Source organism: Marmota flaviventris, unplaced genomic scaffold (genome assembly GCF_047511675.1).
Source record: "Marmota flaviventris isolate mMarFla1 unplaced genomic scaffold, mMarFla1.hap1 Scaffold_65, whole genome shotgun sequence".
NCBI lineage: Eukaryota > Metazoa > Chordata > Mammalia > Rodentia > Sciuridae > Marmota > Marmota flaviventris.
The window spans coordinates 558,289-578,435 of NW_027288411.1; positions in this window are offsets into that span (position 1 = coordinate 558,289).

Below are 20,147 nucleotides of genomic sequence, written 5' to 3' on the forward strand. Positions count from 1 at the left end.
AACCTAAACCTAACATGAACCCTAAACCTAACCTGAAGACAAAACCTAACCCTATCCCTTACACTAACCCTAACTCTAACCCTAATGCTAATTTGAGCACTAACCCTAAACCTCAACCTAATCCAAACCCAAAACCTGACCTAACCATTATAATACCCCTAGGTCTAAACCTGAACCTTACCCTAAACCTAACTCTGAATATAGATCTAGCCATAAACCTTACCCTAAAACTAGGGTTAGAATTAGGGTAAGATACGGTATAATATTATAGCTAGGTTAAGGTCTAGGGTGAAGGTTCACTTTAGGTTTAGCCCTAGTGATAGGGTTTAGGCTCAGATTAAGGCTAGGTTTTGGGCCAGGATTAGGAGTATTTTTTTTTTTTTTTTTGGCATATGGGCTAACATTAGGGCAAGGGCCAATGTTAGGTCTAGGGTTATGGTTAGGGATATTTTCAGGGTTAGGTTTATGGCTATGTATAATGTAAGGTTTAGGTTGAGTGTTAGGTTCACTTTTGGAGATAGGGGTATTATTAGGGCCAGGGTAACAGTCAGGGTTTGTTTAGGTTAAGGTTTAGGGTTAGGGCTCAAATTAGGTTAGGATTATGTTTAGGGTTAGGATAAGGGATATGGTTAGGTTTAAGGTTCAGATTAGGTTTACGGTAATGAATAGGGTTAGGGTTATGGATAGAGTTAGGGTTATCCTAGGATTAGTATTAGGGTTATGGTTAGGGTTAAGGTAATAGATAGGATTAGAGCTAGAGTTAGGGCTAGGTTTATGGTTAGGATTAAGGCTAGGGTTAGGATTAGGTTTAGAGTTAGGTTAGGGTTAAATCTAGTGTTAGGGTTAGGGTTAGGGCTAGGTATTAGATTAGGTTAGGGTTAGGGTAGGGCTATGCCTAAAATAAGAACTAGGGTTATGATTAGGGCTAGTTTTAGGGTTAGGTTTAGGGCTAGGTCTAGTGTTAGGGTTAATTTATGATTAGGGTGATGATTTGAAATAAGGTTAGTTTTAGGGTCAGAGTCAAGGTCAGTGTTAGTTTTAGGGTTAGGGATAACAGTATAAATAAGGCTAGAGTTATGAGTAGGTGTAGGGTTAGGTTTTGTGTTAGGGTTAGGGCAAGAATTAGGGCTAGGTATAATGTCAGGTCTGAGGTTACAGTTAGGTTAGTGTTAGGGTTAGGGCTAGGGATCAGTTTTGTTTTAGAGTTACAGCTAGTTTTAGAACTAGTTTTAGGATTAGCGATAGTGTTAGGGCTAGTGGTAGGGTTAGTTTCAGGCGTAGGTTTAGGGTTATATTTAGAGTTATAGTTAGATCTAGGGTTAGGACTTGGGCTAGCTTTAGGGGTTAGGTTAGGGCTAGTGTTAGGGTTATGGTAACAGATAGAGTTAGTACTAGAAATAGGTCTGGGTCAAGAGTTAGAGTTAGTCTTAGGGGTAGGGTTAGAGTTAGGGTTATTATTAGCCCTAAATTAGGGCTAGGATTAGAGCTAGGGTTAGTGATAGGGTTAGGGTTAGGGTTAGTATTAGTGTGAGTGTTGGATTAGGGTTAGGGTTAGGGTTAGGGGAAAGGATGTTGTTATACCTATGTTCAGAACTAGGGCGAGGGTTGAAATTAGGGATTGGGCTAGAGTTGGGGTTTAGGTTAGGATTAAGGCTAAGTTTAGGGCTAGGATGAGGGCTTGGGTTTGTGTTAGGTTTAGGGCAAGAATTAGGTCTATGGTTAATGTCAGTTAGGGTTACGCTTAGGGATATTGTTAAGTTTAGGTTTCTGGCTAGGTCTATTGTAAGGGTTAGGTTTCGGGAAAGTGTCCGGTTTAAATCTAGGTGTATTGTTAGGGTAAGTGTCTTGTTTAGGGTTTCATTTTGGTTATCGTTTAGGTTTAGGGCTTGATTTAGCATTAGGGTTAGGGATTGGGTTAGAGTAATTAATAAGGTTAGGTTTAGTGTTCAGGTTAGTTTTAGGAAATGGATAGGGTTAGTGTTAGTGATAGGTTCAGAATTAGGCCTAGGGTTAGCATTTGGATTAGGCTTATGTTTAGGATAATGGATAGGTTTAGAGCTAGGGTTATGGTTAGGAATAGGGTTAGGTTTAAGCCTAGGGTTAGTGTTATGGTTAGGTTTAGGGTAAGTGTTAGGGTTTGCTCTATGGTTAGGGTAGGGCAATGGTTAGGCTTAGTGTGACATCTAGTTTTAGGGATAGGATTAAGTTTAGAGCTAGGTTAAGCATTATTTTTATGGTTATGTTTAGAGAAATGGATAGAGTTAGAGCTAGGGTTTGGCCTTGGTTACGGTTAGGATAGGGACTAGGGTTAGGATTAGGTTTAGGGTTATTTCTAGATTTATATTTGGGCAAGGGTTAGTGTTTGAGCTAGGGTTAGGGTTAGTGTTAGGTCTAGGGTTAGGGTTAGGGTTATGCTTAGAGCTAGGTTTTGTGTGAGGTTTGGGGTTAACATTAGGGCTATATGTAATGTAAGACCTAAAGTTAAGGTTATGGCTAGGTCTATTGTTAGGGTTATGGCTAGAATTTGGGTTAGCATAAATTTAGAGCTAGGATTTGTGTTACAGAAAGAGACAGTGTTTGGGTTAGGGTTATGGCCAGAATTAGGACTAGGTTTAGGTCTAGAGGTAGAAGTATGTTTGGGTTACGTTAAGGGTTATTGTGAGGACTAAGGCTAGGTTTTTGTTTAGGTCTAGAGCTAATGTTAAGGCTAGATTTTAAATTAGGTTTAAACCTAGGGATAATGGTAGGGTTAGGTGTAGGTATAAGGTTACCAGTAGGGCTAGAGTTAGGTTTGGTTTAGGGTTACAGTCAGGTTGAGACCTCTGGTTTGGGTTAGTCAGAATAAGGGTCAGGGTTAGGTTTAGTGTTTTGGATAGGGTTAGAGCTAGAATTAGATCTAGGGTTAGGACTATTAATAGGGTTAATATTTGTTTAGCCTAAGAATTAGGAATAGGTCTAGGGTTACCATTAAGGTTAGTGTTTTGCTTAGGGTAAGGGATAGGGATAGACATATGTTTAGGTCTAGGGTTAGGGTTACCATAAGGGTTAAAACTATGTTTTTGGCTCAGATTAGGGCTAGTTTTTGTGTGATGTTTAAGGCTAAGGTTAGGGCAATGACAAATATAAGAACTAGGGTTACAATTAGGGTTAGTTTTAGGGTTAGGTTAGGGGTAGGTCAGTGTTAGGGCTAGGTTTAAAGTTAGATTGATATTTATAGCTAGAGATAGTGTTTGGATATGAGTCAGGTCAGGTTGAGTTTTACGGTTAGGGTTAGGACTCCAATTAGAGCTAGGGTTACTGTTAGTGTTTGGTTTAAGTGTAGGGTGCTGTTTAGAGCTAGGGTGAGTGTTAGGATATGAATCAGGTTCCGGGATATTTTTAAGGTTAGGATTAGGACTTGAATTAGGGATAGGGTTAGTTCTAGGTGTAGTGCTAGTGTTTGGTTTAAGTTACGGTTTAGTTTTAGGCCTGTTGCTCAGTTTTGTTTTAGTGCTATTGTTTTGGTTAGGGCTAGTTTTACAATTAGCTTTAGGGTTAGGGCTAGGGTTATGGTTTGGATTAGAATTAAGGCTGGGTTTAACACTAGGATTAGGGAAAGGTTTTGTGTTAGGTTTAGTGCAAGAATTAGGGTTATGGCTAGTGTCAGGTCTAGGTTTAGAGTTTGGGAGAGTCTTAGAGTTAGGTTTATGGCTAGGTCAAATTTAAGTGTTACATTTAGGGAAAGGGTCAAGTTTAGAGCTAGGAGTATTATTAGGTTCATGGTCAGGCTTCAGGTTTGATTTAGGATAAGGTTTAGTTTTAGAGCTCAAATTAGCATTAAGGTTAGAGTCAGGGTTAGGGTAATGGATAGGGTTAGGATTAGGGTTCAGGTTAGGTTTAGAGTAATAGATATGGTTTTGGTTTGTGATAGGTTTAGGGTTAGGCCTAGAGATAGCATTAGCATTATGGTATCATTTGGGTAATTTATGGGGTTAGACCTAGGGTTAGGGCTAGGGTTATGGTTAGGATTAGGGCTAGAGTTAGGGTTAGGGTCAGGGTTAGGGCGAGGGTTAGAGTTAGGATTAGGTTTTGGAAATGGTTTAGGGTTTGAGCTAGGGTTAGTGCTAGGGTAAGGTTAGTGCTAGGGTTATGATCATGATTAGTATTAGGGTTAGCGTTAGGGTTAGGGCTAGGGTTATCATTAGGATTAGGGTAGTAGATTTAGATGTCAGGTTAGAGTTAAGGATAAGTTTAGGTTAGAGTTAGGGTTAGGTTTAGGGTTAGGGTTAGGATTTGAGGTAGCTTAGTTTAGGGTTAGGGTTAGGTTCACTGCTAGTTCTAGGGTTATGTTTGTGTTTATGTTTAGGGTATGTTTAGCTTTAGGTCTAGTGTTATCATTAGGGTAAAGTTTTGGGTTAGGGTAATGGGTAGTGTTCGAGCTAGGGTTATGTCTAGGGTTCAGGTTAGGATTAGGGCTAGGGTTAGGTTAGGTTTATGCCTTCAGTTAAAGTTAGGGTTAGCTTAAGTTTAAGGGTTAGGGATTGAGGTAGGTTTAGGGCTGGAGTGAGGGTTAGGGTTACAGTTAGGACTAGGGTAGGGTTAGGATTAGGGTTAGGGCTAGGGTTAGCATTAGGTTTAGTGTTATGGTTAAGATAGTGGATAGAGTTAGAGTTAGGGTTTGTGCTATGGTTAACGTTAGGATTAGGTCTAGGGTTTGGGTGAGGTTTTGGGTTTAGGCTAGGGTTATGTTTATGGTAAAGTTAAGGGTTGAGCTAGGGTTAGAGCTAGGATGAGGGTTAGGGTTAGGTTTAGGGCTAGGTTTAGGGTTAGAGTTATGCTTAGGGTTAGGTTTAGGGCTACAATTAGGGCTAGGTTTTGTGTGAGGTTTAGGGCTAGTGTTAGGTGTATTAGTAATTTAAGAGCTAGAGTTATGGTTATGGCTATATTTAGGGTTTTTCTAGTGTTAGGGTTAGTGTTTGTGTTAGGATAAGGTTTAGGGATAGAGTGATGTATAGGGTCCGTGTTAGGGTGAGAATCAGGGTTAGTATTAGTTCTAAGGTTAGGATTAGGACTTGAATTAGGGCTAGTGTTAGGGCTAGGCGTAGGTTTAGGCTATGGTTTAGGTTAAGTGTTAGGGTCAGTGCTCTGGCTCGGTTTTGCTTGAGCGCTAGGGCTAGGGTTAGGGCTTGTTTTCAAATTAGCGTTAGGGTTAAAGCTAGTGATAGGGTATGGTTTTGGCTTCTGGTTAGGGTTATATTTAGAGTTAGGGTTAAATCTAGGTTATGGCTAGGGTTTGTGCTAGGGTTTGGGTTATCATAAGGGATAGGGTTAGATCTAGGGCCAGGGCTAGGCGAGAGTTAGAGTTAGGATTAGGGTTTGGTAGGGTTAGGGTTCGGGTTTTATTAGGGCTAGGTTTAGAGCTAGGGTTAGTAATAAGGCTAAGCCTAGGTTTAGGGCTACATTTAGGGTTATGGTTATGGTTAGGCATGATGTTATTGCTAGGTTTAGAACTAAGGTGAGGGTTAAAATTAGGGTTAGGGCTAGAGTTATGGTTAGGGTTAGGATTAAAGCTAAGTTTAGCGCTAGGATTAGGGCTAGGATTTGTGTTAGGGTTAGGGCTTCATTAGTGCTAGGGCTAATGTCAGGTGTAGGATTATGGTTAGAGTTAGTTTTAGGGATAGGGTTATGACTAGATATAGTGTAAGGGTTAGGTTAAGGTTTAGGATAAGGTTTAGATCTAGGGGCATTATTAGGGTAAGGTACAGGGTTCCAGGTTGGATTAGGTTAATGTTTAAGGTTAGGGCTCAAATTAGCATTGGAGTTAACATTAGGTTTAGGTTTATGGACATGGTTATGTTTAGGGTTCAGGTTAGTTTTAGTGTAATGGGTAGGTTTAGGGTTAGGAATAGGGTTAGAGTTATCCTATGGTTAGCATTAGGGTTAGGGTTAGGGTTAAGGTAATGATAGGATTAGAGCTAGGTTTAGGGCTAGGGTTATTGTTAGGATCAGGGCTAGGGCTAGGGTTAGTGTTAGGTTTTGGGTTATTTCAAGGGTTAAGGTTAGCATTAGATTTTGGGTAAGTGTTAGATCTAGGGTTACAGTTATTGTTAGTGTTAAAGCTAGTGTTAGGGCTCTGATTAGGATAGGTTTTGGTTTAGGGTACTGCTACAGTTAGGGCTAAAGCTAATGTAAGAACTAGGGTTACAATTGGGGCTAGTTTTAGGATTGGGGTTAGGGCTAGGTCTAGTGTTTGGGTTCGGTTTAGGTTTTGGTTGATAATTAGAGCTAGAGTTAGTGTAGGGTCAGAGTAAGGGTCAGGGTTAGTTTTAGGGATAGGGATAGGACTCAAATTATAGCTAGGTTTAGGGTTATGTGTAGGCTTAGGATTTGGTTTAGGTTAAATGTTAGGGTTAGGGCTATGGCTCTGTTTTTTGTAGGGATTGGGCTAGGTTTGGGCTAGTTTTAGGGTTAGTGTTACAGCTTGTGTTACTGAGAGACTTAGGCTTAGGTTTAGGGTACATTTAGAATTAGGATTAGATGTAGGATTATGGCTAGGGCTTGGGTTAGGGCTAAGGTTTTGGGCAAGTTTTAGGGTTATAGTAAATGTTGGGGATAGAACTAGAAATAGGACCAGGCTGAGAGTTAGAGTTAGTCTTAGGGGTAGGGTTAGGTTAGGTTTAGGTCTAAATTAGGGCTAGGATTAGGTGTAGGCTTTGTGCTAGGTTTAGGCCTAGTTTTAGGCTTAGGTTTAGGTTTGGGGATAGGGTTAGGTTTAGGGGAATTGATGGGGTTATAGTTAGTGTTAGGGCTAGGTCGAAGGTTAGAATTATGATTAGGGATAGGATAATGTTTTGGGTTAGTAATAAGGCTAGGTTTAGGGCTAGAATGAGGGCTAGGATTTGTGTTAGGGTTATGGCAAGTATTAGGGCTAGGGTTAGTGTCAGGTCTACGGTTATGGTTAGGGATAGATTGAGGGTTAGATTTATGGCTAGGTCTAGGATAAGGGTTAGGTTTAGAGCTGGGAATATGATTAGGGTTAGAATCAGGTTTTGGTTTTGGTTTAGGTTAGGATTTAGGATTAGGGCTCCAATTAGCTTTAGGGTTAGAGATATGGTATGATAAGTTTAGGTTTAGGGTTCAGGTTAGGTGTAGGGTAATAGATAGGGTTAGAGTTAGTGAAAGGGTTAGGTTTAAGCCTAGGGTTAGCGTTAGAGTAAGGGTTATGTTTAGGGTAATGGAGAGGGTTAGAACTAGGGTTAGGGCAAGGATTATGGTTAGTATTAGGGCTTGAGTTAGGGTTAGGGTTAGGATTAGGCCCACGGATAGCGTTAGGTTTAGGGTACGGTTTAGGATTTGAGCTGGGATTAGCAGTAGGGCGAATGTTAGGTTTAAGGTTAGGCCTAGGTTATAGTTATGGTTATGCCTAACCCTAACACTAACACTAGCCCTAATCCAAGCCCTAATTTAGCCCTATCCTTAACCCTAATCCTAGCCTAAGACAAACTCTAACTCTCACACTAGGCCTATTCCTAGTTCTAACCCTATCCCTTACTGTAACTCTAAACCTAACCCTAACCCTAGCCCTATCCTTTGTCCTAGCCTAACACTATATCTAAGCCTAACTCTAAATATAACCATAACCTTAAGCCTAAGCCTAACACTAACAGTAGACCTAACCCTAATACTCATCATAAAACTAGTGCTAACCCTAACCCTGGAAATAAAACAAAACCAAGCAATAGACCTAACCCTAAACCTTAACTTAAAGCAAACCCTAAATTACACCTAGAACAAATCCTAGCCCTAATTCGACTCCTAACCCTAATCTTAAAACTAACCCTGACCCTGACTTATACCCTAACACTCACCCTAGCTCTAAAACACCACTCTTACCTTAAACCAAACACTAACACTAGTCCTATCCCTAATTTGATTCCTAATCCTAAAACTAACCCTGTACCTGACTCCTACCTAACAATAACCCTAGCTGTAAATTCATCCTAAACTTAAACCTAACCATAAACTCTAATCTTAAACACTTACCTTAAATCTAACTAAATTGTAATCCTGATTCTTACATTATTCATTTCCCTAACCCTAGCCCTAATTCTAACCCCAAAACTAGCCATAATTTGAGCCCTAAACCTAGCTTTAACACTAACCCTAATCCTAACACTAACCCTAACAGTAGCTCTAACTCTATCCCTAAACCTAAGCAAAACCCTAACCCTAATGGTAACCCTAGACCTATCCCTAATCCTTAGGCTTATCAAAACCATAACCCTATTAATAGTCCTAAACCTAGCCCTCATTTGAGCTTTAACCTATCCCAAACCCTAACCCTAACCTTGACCCTCATTCTGACCATAACACTAACCCTAGATATAAACCTGATTCTAACCCTAGACCAAACCTTAACACTAGCCCTACCAGTAAACTTATACTAAACCTGACTCTACCACTAGCCCTAGACCTAAACCTAATCTTAAATGTAGCCTTAACTCTAGACCTAGACCTAAACAAAAGCCTAGCTCTAGCCCTAACAATAACCCTGCATTTAACACTAAGCTAACTCTAAACCTGACCCTAACTGAAAATCTAAACCTAACACTAGACCTAGCCATAACCCTAACCCTACACCTAGCCATAATCATAATCCTAGCTCTTACATTACCCATAGCCCTAACCCTACACCTTAACCTAACACAAAACCTAGAGTGAATCCTAGGCCTAAACCTAGCCCTGGGTGCAACACTAACCCTAACCCTAGCCCTAATCCTAACCCTAACTGTATCCTTAGTCCTAAATTTACTCAATGCCTAACTCTTGCCGTAAATATAAACTTAGACTTATCCCTAACTCTAACCCTAACCCTATCCCTAACCCTAAATTTAACCCTATCCCTAAACCTAGCTCTGAACATACACATTACCCTAACCCTAACCCTATTGATAATCCTAGCCATAAACATAACCCTAACCCTAACCCTAACCAGAAATCTAACCTTAGACCTAACACTAAGCATAACAGTTGCCATGGCCCCAACTCTAGCTCGCACCCTAACCTGTACTAGAAACCTAAACCTAACCATGCCTTCACCTTAATCCTAAAACTAAATCTAACCCAAAACCGAAACCTAAACTTACATCTAACCATATCCATTAACCTAAACCTTATCCCAACCCTAATGATAAACGTAGCCCTATCCCTAACCCTAACCCTAAACCTACCGTAATCTTATCCCTAGACCTAACGCTGAACCTAACCCAAAACTTAGCCCTTGCCCTAACTCTAGCTCAAACCCTAATTTTTACGGTAAACAAACCCTAGCCCAAACCCTAACCCTAATCCTAGGCCTAATCCTAACCGTAAACATAGCCCAAACCCTAGCTCTAACTCTATCCATTACCCTAACCATAATCCTAAACCTAATGCTAACCCTAGCTCTAATAACTTTAAATCTACCTTTATCCCTAGCTCTGATTCTAACCTGAACCCTCAACCTAGCCCTAACAATTACTAAATCCATGAGCCTTACCCTTAACCTAATGGTAATAAAAAACTAAGCCTAACCCTAACCCTAACCATAGCCCTAACCATAATATAAACTCTAACTCTTGACCTAACTGAAAACCTAACCCTAGCCTTAGCACTAACACTAGCTTAAACCCTAACCCCTATACTAATCTTAACCCTAACCCTAAAACTAGCCTTAGTCATAACCCTAACCCTAAATTGAGCCCTAATCCTAAACATAATCCTAGCCCTAACCATAGGTCTAAGTCAATCAATTACCCCCAAAATAAGCATAAACCTAATGCCAACCCTAGGCCTAACCCTAACCCTATCCATTAAACTAAACCTAACATGAACCCTAAACCTAACATGAAGCCAAAACCTAACCCTATCCCTTACACTAACTCTAACTCTAACCCTAATGCTAATTTGAGTGCTAAATAAACCTCAACCTAATCCAAACCCAAACTGACTTGACCATTATAATACCCCTAGGTCTAATCCTGAACCTTACCCTAAACCTAACTCTGAATATAGACCTAGCCATAAACCTTACCCTAAAACTATCCCTAACTGTAACCTTAGACCTGATATTAGCCCTAGCCCTAATTTTTGCCATAACCCTAACACAAATGCTAGCCCTCATTCTAGCCATAAACATAGTCTTGAATCTAACCGGAACCCTAACTCTAGCCCTATTCTTAATTTTACCCCTCGCCCTATATCTGAACCTAGATATAACCCCAACCCTTCCCCTAAATCTAACCCTAATTCTAACCCTAGATTTAAGCCTTACACTAATCCTAGACCTGATCCTAGACCTAATTTAGCCCTAATTCTAATCCTAACACTAGCACTAACACTAACTCTATCACCCTAGCCCTATTCCTAGTTCTAACCCCATCCCTGACCATAACCCTAACACTTGCTCTACCCTTAGCCCTAAACCTAGCTCTATTACTAACCCTAGATCTAACCATTACTCTAAATCTAAACTCAACCCTAAACCTAAGCCTCACACTAAATCTAGCCCTAACATTAACACTAATCCTAAAACTAGCCCTTAGTCCTAGCCTTAAAAAAATCAAGTTATATCCCCAACTCTAACCTTTAACCTAAACCAAAACCTATCCCACACCTAGCCCTAACCCTAGCCCTAATTCAAGTCCTACCTTGACCCTAAAACTAACCTTGACCCTGATTCTTACCCTAACACTAACTATAGCTCTCAGATCAACCTAAAATTATACCTAACCCTAAAACTACACCTACCCCTAACCCTAATCCTAAAAGTAGCCCTAATCACAACCCTAGTTCTTATGTTAGTTGTAGCCCTAATCCTTGCCCTAACCTAACCCCAAACCTAGCACTAATCTGAGCCGTACACCTGTTTTAATCCTAACCCTAACCAGAGCCCTAACCATTACCCTAAACCTAACCCTAACACTAAAACTTGCCCTAACCCTAAACATAAACCTAGCCTTAATCCTAACCATAATCCTAGACCTAAACCTAGCTCTAACACTATCCATTACCCTAACCATAACCCAAACCCTAATGCTAATTTTAGGATAACCTTAACCCTATCTCTAACCCTAACTTTGTCCATTACTCTAAACCTAACCTGAAACCTAAACCTAACCATAAAGATTACCCTAACCTTAATACTAAACCAGATGCTAATTAAAGTCCTGATCCTAAACCTTAACCTAACTCAAACCTTAATCATGACAGTGACCCTAATAATAACCCTATCTCTAAACCTGACCCTATCCCTCAACCTAAAACTTACACTAGAACTAGCCATAAACCTAACCCTAAAATTAACCCTAACCATAAACCTAGACCTGACATTAGTGCTAGCACTAATTCTAACTATAACCCTCACACAAAACCAAACCCTAATCCTAGCCCCAAACCTAGCCCTAATCCTAGCCCTAAACCTAGATTTAATACTAACCCTAACCCCAACCCTAGCCCTAACCCTATTTTGTACCTCGCCCTAAATATAGCTATAACATCATACCTCACACTAATCCTAACCATAACCCTAGCCCTAAACCTAGGCCTAGCCCTACCACTAACCCTAGCGTTAATCCTAGGACAAATTAGGTCCTAAACCTAACCCTAACTCTAACCCTAACCCTAACTCTCACCCTAGCACTAACTCTAGTTCTAAATCTATCCCTTACCATAACACAAGCCCTAGACCTAAACCTAGCCCCAAGCCCATTCCTACTTTTGACATAGCCCTATAACTAGACCTAACCCTAACCTCAATCAAACCCCAAGCATAAGTCTATACCTCACCCTAACACTAGCCCTAACCCTAATGCTAATTGGAAAACTAGTCCTAACCCTAGCCCTAGCACTCAAACAAAACTGAGTCATAGGGTTAATGCTAATTCTTAACCTAAACTAAAACCTACGCTTATACCTAGCCCTCACCCTAGCCCTAATTTGAGTACTAACCCTAATTCTAGAACTTACTCTGACCCTGACTCAGACCCTAACAATAACCCTAGATCTAAACATCACACTAACACTAAACTTAACCCGAACACTAGACCTAGCCCTACACCTAACCTTAAAATTAGCCCTTATTGTAACACCAGTTCTTACAATAGCAATAGCCCTGTGTTAACAGAAAAGCTAGCACTAATCCAAGAACTAAACCTAGATTTAAACATAACCCTAAACAAAACCTAGACATATACCTAACCCTAGCTCTAAATTTATCCCTTACCCTAAGCCAAACATTCACCCTAATGCTACCCTAGTCCTAACCCTAAACCTTAGCCTACCCCAAACCATAACACTATTACTAGTCCTAACCATAGCCCTCATTCTAGCTCTAATATTAACCCAAATCCTAACCCTAACCCTGACACTTAATCTGACCCTAACTCTAACCCTAGGATTAAACCTGAGCCTAACCCTAAACTGAACCCTAACACTAGCCGTATGGGTAACCTTATACCTAAACCTAACCCTAACACTCTAACTATACAAAAACCTAATCTTAAATCTAGCCCTAACTCTAGCTCTAGACCTAAAATACTAACCTTAGCCCTCACAATAACCCTTAACCTAACCTAAACACTACCTCTACCTCTAGACTTAAACGTAGCCCTAATTCTGGCAATAACTCTAACCCAAACACTGTCTCTTTCTGTAACACAAATCCTAGCTCTAAATTTTATGGTAACCCAAATTCTAGCCATAATCCTAACAATAGACCTAGCCATAACCCTAACTCTAGGTCTTACATTACATATAGCCCTAATGTTAGCACCAAATCTCACACAAAACCTAGCTCTAAGCGTAAACCTAACCCTAACCCTAGACCTAATACTAACCCTAACCCTTGCCTTAACCCTAACCCTAGCTCAAACACTAACCCTTGCCCAAATATAAATCTAGACCTAACACCAACCCTAACCCTAACCCTAGTCCTAATCCTAACCATAACCAAGGCCAAACCCTAGTTCTAACTCTATCCATTTCCTTAACATAACCCTAACCCTAATGCTAAACCTAGCTCTAAACATAACCCTAACCCTAAACCTAGGTGTCACACTAAGCCTAACCATTGCCCTAGGCCTAACCATAGCTCAAACCCTAACACTTACCCTAAACCTAACCATAACACTAACCCTAGGCTTAAACCTAACCCTAACCCTAGCCCTAATCCTAACCATAACTCTACCCCTAAACCTATCCATTATCCTAAACATAAGCCTAATCCAAATGCTAACCCTAGGCTTAACTCTAAAACTATCTCTAACACTAACCCTATCCATTTCCTAAAACTAACCTGAACAGTAAACCTAACCTTATTAATTACTCTAACCCAATCCCTAACCCTAATGCTAAATCCAGCCCTAAACCTAAACCATAACCTAAACCAAACCCTAAACAAGACACATACCCTAACAATACACCTAGCTTTAAACCGCACGCTTTCCCGAAACCTAACCCTTACAATAGACCTAGCCATAAACCTAACCTTAACACTATCCCTAAGCATAACCCTGACATTAGCCATAGACCTAATTCTTGCCCTAAACCTAACACAAACCCAAGCCCTCATCCTAGCCTTAAACCTAGCCTTAATCCTAACCTGAACCCTAATCCTAGCCCAATCCGTTATTTCAACCCTCGCCCTAGTTCTGAACATAGGTATAACCACATCCTTTCCCCTAACCCTAACCCTAACCCTAATTCAACACTCACACTAATGCTAACCCTAACCCTAAACCTAACACTAACCCTAGCTCTAATCCAACCCTAATTTAGTGTTAATCGTAACCCTAACTCTAACCCTACCCCTAAGACTAACTCTAACTCTTGACCTAGACCTATTTCTAGTACTAACTCTATCTGTTACCATAACCCTAACAGTAGCCCTAACCGAACCCCTAAACCTAGCCCAAGTCCTAACCCTAGATCTAAACATAACTCTAAATATAACCCTAACCCTAAGCCTGAACCTAACCTTCCACTAGCCCTAACACTATCGCTAATCCTAAAACTAGTTCTAAACCTAGCTGTAGCTCTAAAACAAAATTGAGCCCTAGCCCTAATCCTAACACTAACCTAACTGTAACCTCAAAAGTGACATTAGACCTAGCCCTAATTCTTACCCTAACCGTAACACAAAACCTAACCCTACACCTACCCATAACTCTAGCCTTATTTATAGTGTTATCCCTAACACTAAAACTAACACTGACCTTGACTCTGACCCTAAAACTAACCTTATTTCAAATCATCAGTCTAATCATAACCTAACCCTAACACTAGACCTAGCCCTAACCCTAACCCTAAAACTAGCCCTAATCGTAACCCTAGTTCTTATATTAGCCATAGCCCTACCTTAACCCTAACCTAATATAAATCCTAGCCCTAAACCTAACCCTAACATTACCTTTAACCCTAAACTAACTCTAAACCTAATCTTAACCCTAGCCTTAATCCTAAGCATAAACCTTGACCTAACTCTAGCTCTAATCCTATCTATTACCTTAACCCTAACCCTAACCCTAATAATAATCCTAGGATAACCCTAACTCTATCCATAACCTTAACCATATTCATTACCATAAATTTAACCTGAACCCTAAACCTAACCATATCAATTATCCTAACACTAAACATAATCGAAACCTAATTTCAGCTCTAACACTAAACATTAACCTAAAAAACCCAAAACATTACCCTGACCCTAATAATACCCCTATTTCTAAAAGTGACCCTAACCCTCACCTAACCCTTATAAGATACATAGCCATAAACCTAACCATGAAATTATCCCTAACCATAACCCTAGACCTAACATTAGTCCTAGCCCTAATGTTAGCCCTTATGATTAAAAAAAAATAAGCCCTAATCCTGGCCCTAAACCTAGACTTAATCCGAACCCTAACCCTATCACTAGGCTTAACCCTAAAGTGAACCCTCACCCTAGCCCTTAACCTAGCTATAATATCATACTGTACCTTACCCTAATTCTAACCCTAGCCCTAAACCAAGACCTAGCCCTAATACTAAACCTAGCTCTAATCCTAGACCTAATTTATACCTAACCCTAAATCTAATCATATCCCTTGCCCTAAGAGTAACTCTAACTCTTGCCCTAGCCCTAGTTATAACATTATCCCTTACCATGACCCAAAGCCTAGCCCTAACCCTAGCCCCAAACTTAGCCCTAGCCCTAAACCTAGATCTAACCCTCACTCTAAATATAACCCTAACCTAAAACCTATACCTCACCCTAACACTAGCCCTAATCCTAATACTAATTTGAAAACTATCCCTCACCATAGCCATAGCATTCAAGCAAAACTGAGCTACAGCTCTAATTCTACACCTTAACCTAAACCAAACCCTAACACTACGCCTAGCCCTTACCCTAGCCCTAATTTGAGTCCTAAACCTAACCGTACAACTAATAATGACCCTGACTCTGATCCTAAAACTAACCTTAGCACTAAACATCACCCTAACCCTAAACCTAACCCGAACACTAAACCTAGCCCTAACCCTAAAACTAGACCTAAACGTAATGCCAGGTCTTACATTAGCAATAGCCCTAACGCTAACACAAAACCTAGCCTTAATCTGAACCCTAACCCTAGCTTTAACACTAACACTAACACTAAACCTAACCTTAACCCTAGCTATAACCCTATCCCTTACCCTATGCCAACCCTCACCCTAATTCTACGCTAATCCTAACCCTAATCCTTAGCCTACCCCAAACCCTAACTCTATTACTAGTCCTTACCCTAGGCCTCATTCTATCTCTAACCCTAACCCCAAACCCTAAGCCTATCCCTGACCCTTATTCTGACCCTAACACTAACCCTAGATCTAAGCCTTACCCTAACTCTAATCCAAACACTAACACTAGCCCTATGGGTAAACCTATACCTAAACATAACCATAACATTAACACTAGACCTAAACTTAATCCTAAATATAGCCATAACTCTAGCCATAGCCCTAAACAATAACCTAGCTCCAGCACTAACAATAACCCATTAGTCTAATGCAATGACTAACAATACCCCTAGAACTAACCCTAGTAAAATTGTGCTACTCACCATAAATGTAATGCTAACCTGAACACTGACCCTTACCCTAACACAAACCCTAGCTCTAAACCTTATCCTAACCCAAAACATACCCGAACACTAGACCTATCCATAACCCTCACCTTAAAACTAGCCATAACCATAATCCTAGTTCTTACATTACCCATAATCCTAACACTAGCCATAAACCTCCTCCCAAAACCTAGCCCTAAATGTAGCACTAAAACTAGCTGCAAGCCTAATCCTAACCTTAGCCCTAGTCCTAATCCTCACACTTGCCTAGCCCTAAACTTAGCTTAAACTCTAACTCTTACCCTAATTGTAACCCTAACGCTAACCCTAACCCTAAAACTTGCCCTAATCCTAACTGTAACCATAGCAGAATTCCTACCTCATATTATTTCCATTACCATAAATATAACCCTAACACTAATGCTAACCCTAGCCCTAACTCTAACCCTAATTCTAACCATAGCCCTGATTTTAACCCTAAAACTTGCCCTAGCTCTAACCATAAACACTTAACCTAAACCTAACCCTAACACTAAACTTAGGCCTAACCCTAACCCTAGTCCTAATCCTAACTTTAACCTAATCCCTAACACTAGAACTAACTCTATCCATTACCCTACACATAAGCCTATCCCAAATGCTAACCCTAGGCCTAAACCTAGCAGTATCCCTAAAGCTAACCCTATACATTACTCTATACCTCACCTGAACACTAAACCTAATCCTATTCATTACTCTAACCCTAACCCTAATGCTAATTTGAGCCCTAACCCTAAACCTTAACCTAAAGTAAAAACTAACCTGGAATTTGACACTAATAATACACCCAGCTCTAAAGCTGACCCTTACCCTAAACCTAACACTTACATTAGACCTTGCCATAAACCTAACCCTAAACATAACCCTAGATATGACATTAGTCCTAGCACTAATTCTAGCCCTTACCCTAACACAAAACCTAGCCCTCATCCTACCCTAAACCTAGCCTTAATCCTAATCCAAAACCTCACGCTGGCTCTATCCCTAATTTTTACCCTCGACCAAGCCCTGATCCTACCTATAAGCCCATCACATCCCCTAAAACTAACCCTAACCCTAACAGTTACACAAACCCTAACCCTAGCCTTAATCATAGGCCTAACACTAACACTAACTCTAGCACTTATCTTAGCCCTAATTTAGCCCTAACCTTAACCCTACACCTAACCCTAGTCCTAACACTAACTCATTCTTACCCTAGCCCTATTTTTATTTCTAACCCTATCCATCACCTTAGCCCTAACCTTATCCCTCATCGTAGCCATAGCCCTCATCCTAGATCTAACCATAACTCTAAATCTAACCCTAAACTTAAGCCTAAACCTCACCCTACCACTAGCCCTAATACCATTGCTAATCCTAAAACTAGCCCTAACCATAGTCCTAGCCCTAAAACAATACCGACCCATTGCTATAACACTAAACCTTAACCTAAACCAAACTCTAATCTTACAACAAGCCATAACCCTACCTCTAATTCAAGTCCTAGGCCTAAAACTAACAATAGCTCTAAATATCACCCTAACCTTTAAGCTAATGATGACACTAGACGAGCCCAAATTCCATCGCTAAAACTAACCCTAATCGTCAACATAGTTCTTACATTGGCCTTAGCCCTAACCCTAGCCTTAACCCTAAAGTAAAATAGCCCTAATCTGAGCCCTAACACTAGATTTAACCATAACTTTAACCCTAACCCTAGTCCTAAATCTAACCTAAACTCTAGCACTAAATGTACCTCTTACCCTAAGCCAATCCCTATCCATAAAGTTAACCCTAGTTCTAATCCTAATCCTTAGCCTAACACTATTTCTAGTCCTAACATAAGCACTCATTCTAGCTCTAATTCTAACCCAAATCCTAACCCTAACCCTTACCCTTATTCTGACACTAACACTAATTATAGGTCTAAACCTGAATCTAACCCTAAACCGAAACCTGAAACAAGCCTTATAGTAACCTTATACATAAACCTCACCCTAAAAGTAGCAATAAACCTAAATCAAATCTTAAATCTAGCAATAACTCTAGCCCTAGACCTAAACAAAACTTAGTCCTAGCCCTATCAGTAAACCTTAACCTAAAACAAACAATAAACCTACCTCTAAACCTAACCTCCTCCTAATTCTGGCTTTCACCCTAACCCTAACTCTAACCTGAACACTGACCTTGCCTTTAACAATAAACTATCTCTAATCCTGAGCCTAACCAACATCTAAACTTAACAATAGACCTAGCCATAACTCTAACCCTAATACTAGCCCTAAAAATAACACTAGCTCTTATATTACCCAGAGCCCTAACCCTAGGCCTAAACCTAACACAAAACCTAGATCTTATCCTAGGCATTAACCTAGCCTTAGGCATAACCCTAACACTACCCTAACCTTAGCCTTAGTCTTAACCCTGAATCAAAACCTAAACCTTACTCTAAATATAAACTTACACCTATCCCTAAATCTAACCCTAAACCTAGCCCTAATCCTAACCTTAACTCTAGCACGAAACCTAGCTCTCTAGATATCCATTACCCTAAACATAACACTAACTCTATTGATAACCCTAGGCTTAACCTAAACCCTAAACCTAACCAGAAAACTAATCCTAAACCTAACCCTATACCTCACCGTCACCATACACCTAACCCTCGCTCAAACCCTAACCCTTATTATAAACCTAACCATAACCCTAGCCCTAAGCCTAAAACTCAATCTAATTCTAACCATAAACCTAAACCTACATCTAATTTTATCCAATACCCTAACCCTAACACTACCCCTAATTATGACCGTAGCCCTAATCCTAACCCTAACCCTAACTGTATTGTAATCTTATCCCTAGACCTAACCCTAAACTTAACCCTCGCCCTAGCCCTAAACCTAGCTCAAAACCCAACTCTTACACTAAACATGACCCTAACACTAACCCTAGATCTAACCCTAACCGTAACCCTAACTCAAGACGTATTTCTAACCATAAACCTTACCCTAAGCTTAGCTCTAACCCTATCCATTATCCTAACCATAACCCTGACCCAAATGCTAACTCTAGACCTATTGCTAACCCTAACCATATCAATTACCCTAAACCTAAACTGAACCCTAAAAAACCTATCATTACCCTAACCATGACCCTAAAGCTAATTAGAGTCCTAACCCTAAACCCTAACCTCAAACAAACTCTAACCCTAAACCTTACCCTAATAATTCCCCTAGCTCTAAACCTGATCCTTACCCTAAAACTAACCATTACACTAGACCTAGCCATAAAATATTCTAAATCTATCCCCAACCGTAACCCTAGACCTGACATTAGCACTAGCCCTAATCCTAGCTCTAACCCTAACACAAACCCCAGGGCTTATCCTAGCCCTAAACCTAGCCTTAATCCTAAACCTAACCCTAACCTTAGGCCTAAACCTAACACTAACCTTACCCTAAACTTAGCCCTAACCTTAGCCCTAATCTTACCCCTAATTTACACCTATCCCTAACGTTAGCCCTAACCCTAGCCCTAAGACTAAGTCTAACTCTCATCCTTGCCTCATCCCTAGTTCTAAACCTATACCTTAGTGGAAGAATAATCCTAGCCCTAACCCTAGCCCTATCCTTAGATCTAGCCCTAACCTAGATCTAACTCTAACTCTAACTCTAACTCTTAACTCTAACTCTAAGTCTAAATTTAATCCTAAACCTAAACCTAAACCTAACACTAGCCCTAACCTTAATGCTAATCATAAAACTAGGCCTAATTCTAGCCCTAAAACAAATCCCAGACATAGCCCTAAACCTAACCCTTAAACTAAGCCAAACTCTAAGCCTAACCCTAAACTTAGCCCTAATTCAAGTTTTAAGCTGTACCAAAAACTAACCCTGACCCTGAATCCAACCACAACACTAACCCTACCTCTAAAGATAACCCTAACCATAAAACTAAACCTAAGACTCGACCTAGCCCCAACCCTAAACCTAAATTTAGCCTTAAATGTAACCCTGGTTCTTA